Genomic DNA, 8,519 nt, shown 5'->3' on the forward strand with positions numbered 1-8,519 from the left:
GGTACATGGGCTGGAGTAATGCACCTAAGGGTGAATGTGCTGTGATCAGAATCCAAATAGGCCCAGTAAACTTTGGGCTTTGTTCTTGGTGGTGGGAGGGGACAGGTGCAATGATGTGGGACTCCCTTCTGCTGCTCTTGCCTGGACTGCTTACAAATGGTGCCAAAACGTTTGGTAAGAATATCCACATAAAGCCTAAGAAAGCTTAAAGGTAGGTTCTGTTTGTTGGAAGTGAGCAGATGTGTCTTTAAGAGAAGGCTTCCTGACTCAGCATTAGCAGCAAAAATTGTGTGGCTCCTTTAAGAAACAGCTTCTTGGTTTGTGCTGGTAGCACAAATGGCTCTGGCTCTTTTGGTAGGTCCTGTTACAGGCACTTGAACGAGGTTTTTGGGCAGATGCAATATCAATGCCACACTGTTCCCAGTGATGCGAGGACAGCTCCTGTTTCAAGAGCTCTGGGGAAGACATTCGTAAACTAGAGAAGACATGTAAGATGAGACATTCTGGGGATTGGTCAGGGTGAGTTCAGTGATCAAGAGTCTTTGTAAGGTTTCTCAGAAAGTGGAAATGTTAGTATTTGGGACAAGGAACTGAAGCTCCCTATGACAAGCAGATGTCTTCAAATCTCCCTCCACACACATATACACACTCAGAATGTCTTTCTCCAGCATCTGTGAAGACATCAGTTTGGTGACATATTGCCACAGAAATTGGGTGGGTTTCAATCCCTTGTATATGAGGGAGGAGAACAGGTAACCAGTATTGAAGAACTATACCTCTCCCGTGTGGTTTTTCAAGACAGGGTTTTTCTATACAGCCCTGGCTGTCCTGGAACTTGCCCTGTAGATCAGGCTGGCCTCAAACTCACAGAGATCTTCCTGCCTCTGCCTCCCTAGTGCTAGGATCAAAGCCATCACCACCCAGTACCTATAACTTTTTTGAGAAGAGGTTGTTGCTCATGGCTCCCACTTATTCCAATGATATCCTGTTACAGAGAAGTCAGTCTAGACAAAGTCTGTTAGTCCCTCACCAAGCAGCATGAGCAGATGGATACACGGGAATTCTGAGATGTTTCCCATTTAATAATACCCACAGGAACTAAGGTCTAGAGGAGATAAAAGCCCAGGACACAGACTTGCACTGTGCTGGCTGATCTCCGTTTTCAGCCATGGACGGGATACAAAGGGTCAGGATGCTCAACATCTCCCTGGACATTTTCCCATGAAGAGAAGGAACATTGGGGAGGGGGACCAACTACAGGTTCAGAAGAAACCCCAGCATTAAAAGGGAATAGGGGACACCTGGGCTTCTCTGAACCCACAAATTCCTGCTACTTAGTTTAGGCCTGTCGTTCTGATGTAGTTTCTTTTCATAAACCCATTAGCACATGAGGGACTAACAGTTTGATTCTTTCGTGAATCTTAGTCAATATCCTGGTTTTCATGACTTGCAAGGAGCAGGCCATGGGATTCTTGATCAATGATTCTGATAATGGCCGTAGCCATAGCAGTGAAGCTGAGTGGGCAGAGCGGGTCTATGAAGGTCTTTCAGTCAAGATGCCTGGCTAGAGAGTAAGAAGCTTCTTTCTTTGGGTCAGGGCTGAGTGGACATGTATTATGTATTATGGATAGTAAGCAAATAGTAAACATGTAACACCTTCAGTTTATAGTCTACATTGTCCGGTGCCATGTCCTAAACACAGACAATCACACTCCACCCAGATAGACATGAGCAGATCCTGATACCTTTTCTCTGGATGTGGCCCTTATCCTAAAGTCTTGTACTTTCAAGAAACTCATGTAACCAGGGTACAGGAAACAAGAGTTAGGTTCTCTCTGATGTAGTACGGTTAATAAAAACCCAGAGACAGAAATTTGGATCCAATTTGAAGTTCAGAAAAGTGAAACAGCTAGCCACTGTCTCTATCTCAATCCAAAATGACAATCCTGCCTCCAGGAATCTCAGAATGAGACTATGTGGGAGAGATGTCTCCCTGTGCCCAGCGTTTTACAATCTTGTGTAGTACTGGGATTAAGGTCATGCACCACTAGAACCTGGTTTCTATGGCAGATTAGCATGGTTACTGGGATTAAAAGTGTGTGTTATTGTGGCTACTGATATTGAAGGTATGTGTCACCATTGCCTGGTGTGTAAGGCTGGCCAGTATGGCTGTTTTACTTTTCTGATCTTCAGGTAAACTTTATTTATTAAAAAACAAATGAAATGCCACTACACTCTGATATATATAACAAGTTAAAATTGAGCAGTTAGATCTCCAAGGAGCCTGTGTATAAAAAGATTTCGCTGTCTTTGTCCTGTACCACAGCCACTTCCAAATCACTCAGAAGCTTAATATTGATTGTAAACTGTTTGACCAATAATTCAGTGTGGAGGCCCAAAAGTATGAGCTCATTTCCACCTTGCCTGAAGGTCAGAGAGTTTTGTCTTGCTCAAAGTTGTTTGCAACAAGTGTGGCTACACGCCCTGATGTAGGGTGTGGTTACTAGGTGTTTTGAACATTACGATGGTCCATACAGATAGATCCACTCCCTCCTGACCAAATGTCAGAGAATTCAAGCACACTTCTGCTCCTTCTTTGGAGTTAGGAGGTTTGACCTAGAAAGTGGTTGCCTTCAGGATGCTTGGTCTAGGGTGGGCTCACTGCCTAAACAACAGAATGCATTTCTCAAGAATTAATGACTTGATGTCTCAAAGTATTGAAGCAAGCAAGTAAGTGCTCTAGTTGTTCTTTGTATCATGTTAAAGTAGTCTTTTGTGTTCTCCCTCCTGTTGTATTGGGGTATAATAGTGTATGGAAAATTAAGCATGGGTGGACTCAGAAGTCAGAATTCAGCATTCAGGAGTTTCCCTCTCAGTACTATCCTCTGTGTCTGTGATTCCTTCTTAGGTCTGTTCCTCCTACCTAACTTTTCTAAGTCTCATGACCCTACCCTAGAACATACGGACCCACCGTGGCTAGGACTGCAGCAGTAGTCACCCCAACTCCTGACAGTTCAGGTCTATTACTAACTAGCTCTTACATTTAAATTAACTCATTTATTAATTTATATATTGCCACGTGGCTCTCTCTTTTATTGGTCTCCTGGCATGTTGTTTCTTGGGCAGCTGCTGGCATCTCTCTATCTTTACCTTTCTTCTCCCATATCTCTGCTTAGAATTCCCGCCTGGCTCTATCCTGCCTTACCATAGGTCAAAATAGCTTCTCTATTAAACAATGAGAAGAATAAATATTTACAGCATTTAGAAGGGTTATCCTACAACACTTACCCTTTTCTGTCCAATTAAAAAGGAAGATTTCAACTTTAACCTAGAAAATTACAGACAATAAATGTTATTAATTAGGAATTACAGTTCCTAGTAATTTGTATTTAGTCTATTTGTATTTGACAAAATTAAAGAAAATATTTAATTGTCTTGTCTTGGTGAGTTTATTTTTTATATCTAATCTCCTTTTTATCATAACTAAAAAAACTATAATTATAACTATAAAGTCTTCAACTCCATTTGAGGCCCGGGAAGGAAATATTACCTGAGTAAGCAGGAAGTGCAAGCAAGCAACTTCCAAAGCATGTGAGAAATGACAGAAACAGCTGGCTGCCTGGGCAGTCACCCAAGCTTCCTCTGTAACATTGGGGCATCCATCTTTGGCCTATAGGCCTAGCATATCTGACAGACTTGTCTGTGAAGGTCAGCAGTCACCTTTCATGGGTCCTCCTGGTTTAGTTTAGAGAGTAACTGTCAGCAATTGAGGCAATGCCAGTTTCTTTGCACACATGGTTAGCTTTTGTCACTAAGAGATCAGACTCTACACAGAGTTTCTTTTTTGTCCATCATCTTCACTGGAATACATTGGTGCTGCCAAAAGTAGATGTGTCTCACTGTCATGAAAAGTATGTTACTAAAACTTCTTAAATGCCATATTTTGTAGGTCTTTGAAATGTTTGAAGAATACCTATCTGAAATATATCTTTGTATTTTGAAGGAGCTGTGGGCTGCATCCCAGCCACCAGCTAGCTTTACCCGAAATAACAACACACAAATTGTATTCATTTAAACACTGCCTGGCCCATTTCTATTGATGTATGTAGCACCAAGGTGCGCTTACCTGGAAGATTCTAGCCTATGTCCATCCTGGGTCGGAGCTTCAACGCGTCTGCCCCAGAGAGGAGAGCTATCGAGTCTAGGCTCACTTACTCTTCCTCCCAGCATTCTGTTCTGTTACTCCACCCACCTAAAGGCTAGCCTATCAAATGGGCCGAGGCAGTTTCTTTATTAGCCAATGGCCTTCCTCCATTATTTGTATATCTAGAAAAACTTACTGATATGACTTTAAGTTTGATTCTTACATATGACTAAGTCTGCAAATTTCTATTTAATTATATATTACATTTTTAATTGAGCTGTATAAACACAATATCATAAGGAAGAGTAGAAAGATACATATAGACTAACAAAATTAACCTTAAATTTATTCCATGAACTAAAATCCATGCCAATGTAAAATATTTTAAAATTAACAATTGCTTTTTAGGTTAAGGTGTATTTAATAATCTACCCTTTCCTTCATTTCTATATCATATAACCCTTTCTTCTTTTAGAAAGGGATTGACTATGATCAATAACAATTTGTAACCAACCCTTTGGAAATGAAAACAAACATTTGTGAACAATAAATTGGAAATTTGGGCATAGTTCTCTAGAGTACTTTCTGCTGATAGATGTCCATCAATCTTTGAGGGACCTAGAGAAAATTTTAGATAATTGTCAGTCTTGACTGGGGTAGTCTGTGAAACTGGATTATCTCAGCAGTCCTGCAGCTGAGATGAGGGGGAAATGCTGTGGGATAACCCTTTTGTATGAGGTGAATGTTTTATTCCCATTGGTTAAAAATAGCTGATTTGGCCTATAGCAAGGATGGATGGAACCAAACAGAAAAGCTAAACTGAAAATACAAGAAAAGAAAAGGGCAGGGTCTTATCAGAAACCAGTGTGCTCTGCAGCAGGAAGATGTACAAGACCACAGTCAAAGCCACATTTCGTGTGACAACACACAGATAAATAGATGGGTTAGTTTAAGTTGTAAGAAATAGTTAGTAAGAAGCCTTAGCTAATAGGCCAAGCAGTTTGTAATTAATATTAAGCTTCTGTGTGATTAATTTGGGACTGGGCAGCCTGGAAACAAAAGCACTGCCTCATTTTATACCCGGATAGACCATCCAAGTGCCTTTTGCCTTTCTTGTGGCTTCAGTTATCCTCAAACCTTAGTATTGGACTTTTAGATAATTTTTTTTCTTGGCATTCTGCCATGGAACCCCCAAACTATAACCATCTGACATATAAAAGACTTCCAGAGTTGCCTGTTTCTGAGGGAAACACTACTCTTCTTAGCTTAAGAAATTTCAATATCAACCAAATGTCCTGAGGTTTTCTCTATCTAGGGTAACGCCAAATACTCTCAGCATGAGGGACTAATTTTGCCAAAATCTCTGTGATAAAACCACAATCTTCAAGTTCCCAGAGACCCCCAAAGTGTATTATCAAAAATGTTCCCAAAGTTTTGGGAGGCATCAGACTGATGGATTTTGAAAAACTCCACAATCCTTTGGCATGAATCTGGCCTGGCAGAATCAGAGATCATATCTCTCTATGCCACAATTCTTTTGCACACAGCCAAGTAGCAGTCTTCAAATCCATTTCAATTATTAGATCTACTTTTCTTCTTTATAGTGGAGACAGAGAACTGAGAAAGACCAACCTCCCATTGAATTTGCAGTCATCAACCCAACCCTTTTCCCTCAAAACAGGAGTATGCACACAGACACACACACACAGACACACACACACAAACACACACATATGATCACATACACACACTACACATGGAGTGAGACTCTGTAGCACAACACTGTAGTGTACGTTATCCACTACTAAGCCTGGCTTAGGAGAATCCTTTAGCCCAGCATTTCCCTGTTCACTTAACATCATAGATCTCTGTTCCACCTAGCTCTTGTTCTTTTGCGCTCTCTCTCTCTCTCTCTCTCTCTCTCTCTCTCTCTCTCTCTCTCTTGCTCTCCCTCTCAACAAAAAAAAATCAAATTACACAACTCTTGCAGATGGATAGAAGTTTCAACATGCACCCAGAATTCCACGCAATTTCTAGTGTTGATTAATTTTTTACATAACACATTAAAATTTTACTGATAAAGAACAAAATTGGTGGGGGTTGACTGAAGCAGTGTCTGTAATGAGATGAAAGGTGAGATAAATATCTCAGATTGTCTTTCACACAATGAATCAACTCTATTTTAGGGAGTACCCAATGGGGAGGAGGCCACAGCAAAGGATAATGGCAGGAGCAATGTGAGAAAGTATAATGATGTGCTCTTATGAATACATCATAGGGAATGTTAGCCTTTTGGATGCTAACTCTAGAAAGTTAATTTAAAACAATACATTTTGGGACAGCAAAATGCTTCATTTGATAAAAAGGAAAGTATTTTATTTAAAATAAAAATATATCAGGGTAGAAGGCAGAATAATAAAAACCTGATTTAGAAACAACAGGAATAGAGTGCTTCTAAGATCATAAGTGTCTTCTTTCCCGCAGATTGTGATGGTTTCCCTATGCTATGAATGAACAAGAAGAGTGAAAGTTACCTGGACACTAGTAGCTCATGAAACCTCTTGATCTCCGCAGTATTGGTAAAGTGACACCTTTTCTAATACCTCATGTAGTATTCTCTCAGTGGGGGCAGGTGTGATGCTGTACCTGGCACCACATTCTTTGGTACCTACATCCGTGTTGCACAGTCATGCCGTCTTATTCCTTGACATCATTTCTGCACACCATCCTGGTCTAGCAGTGTCTTCTCCCCTCTGTTTGTGCTTTTATTTACTCTCCACACATGCTTATGTGCAAAGATTTATATTTCTTAGCATCTCTGCCCTTCACAGACCCTGTGGATTCCTTTATTGCTTTTCTTCCCCAAATCTTCTTGGATTCACACCCCTAGTTATGTGAATACTTTCACTTTTTGTGAATCTCACACTGGAAAAAGGATATAATCAGAAGTTTCAGTTCAGGAAACATGATTCATTTACTGTACTCCTTATTATTCCACACTTCTGGGGTCCTCTTTATTTAGTAGAAATGAAAGGCTATGATACCTCAGATGTGAGGATGCACATTAAAGATGCACAAACAAGACCTACAGATCATTCCACACTTTGTCTGGGTGGGAGGGGCTCAACAGGCTCTATTGTTCTCAGGGAGCGTATAGCAGTTAATAGTTTCTTGGTAAGGGACAAAAATGTCTAATCCCTCTCTAAGGACCCTTTACCCAAGGAGTGGGGGAGATTTTCTTTAGTGTTGTAGCCACTGGTTAGCTGCAAACAATACAAATAACCCTTCACCTAGGCTCCCCTAAGAAACTCTGATCAAATTGTTTCCCCTTAAAGAAACCACCAGGGAAGTAGAAAGTAGAAATGAGTGGGATCTAGAAGCACATCATTATGAGTGGGAGGCAGTGAAGACAGCATAATGTGGAGTGAATGACATAAAATACATTATATTCATATGTGAAACTGTTATAAGAAACTCTCAAATATAAACAATATATGCTGGAAAACTTTAGAAACAGAAAATGCATGAGAAGATGCTTTGTAACTTGCAAAGCACTATAGAAATACAACTGATACATACCCTTAATATGTAAAGGATGTGGAAGGAAGCAGCATGGGGAGGAGACAGGTCCTCATGGCTCAGGAAGGGCTCAGGGGTGCCTGCACTTCTGATGGAAATCAGGATAACCTGGAATATGTCATGTTCTACTCGGTGTCATTTATACAGCATTGCCTTCACAATATCACGCTAAATGAAATATGGATGGGAGTATGTTCTAGTGGGAGGAGGTGGCAAATCTACACATAATAGTAGGGGTGGGGCAGAAGCTCATAGCTGGAATGACCTTTGAACAGTATTGCTGCTATTCTAAATCTGTTATCCTCTCTGAGCGAGAGCTATCAGACAGCACAGAGAAGGCCTATGGCCATGAGCTTGGAACCAGCTCTCTGCTTGTCTGATGAAATGGGGTGGACACTTCTCTCCTGAACCAGCCCTCATTTGGCAACCTTTCTCTACATCAGGACCCAAGAGGAGATGTGAGAGCACCACAAACCACAGGTGGCAAAACAGAAAGCTCTCCTAACATTTTAAGAGGACAGAAACCATGAAGAATATGACTACATGTATACATGAACCCTCAACATCTCTCCCTCACCCTTAAAAATATACTTTAATTCTATGTTGTGATGATTGGTTTCCCCAAATCAGTGATTATTCTAATCCTTTGAAGTGCAACATGGAAGCTTTCTCTGGATAATAGGATTATTTTGTGGATTATAGGAATTGTCCTTACCCAGGATGGTCTGGGCTCCCAAACCCAAGGTCAGTTCTCAATGTGTAGACAGTATAGAGGCCCGGTGATGCTGCCTCTGTG

The sequence above is a fragment of the Microtus ochrogaster genome, chromosome 10, assembly GCF_000317375.1.
Source record: "Microtus ochrogaster isolate Prairie Vole_2 chromosome 10, MicOch1.0, whole genome shotgun sequence".
NCBI classification, from domain to species: domain Eukaryota; kingdom Metazoa; phylum Chordata; class Mammalia; order Rodentia; family Cricetidae; genus Microtus; species Microtus ochrogaster.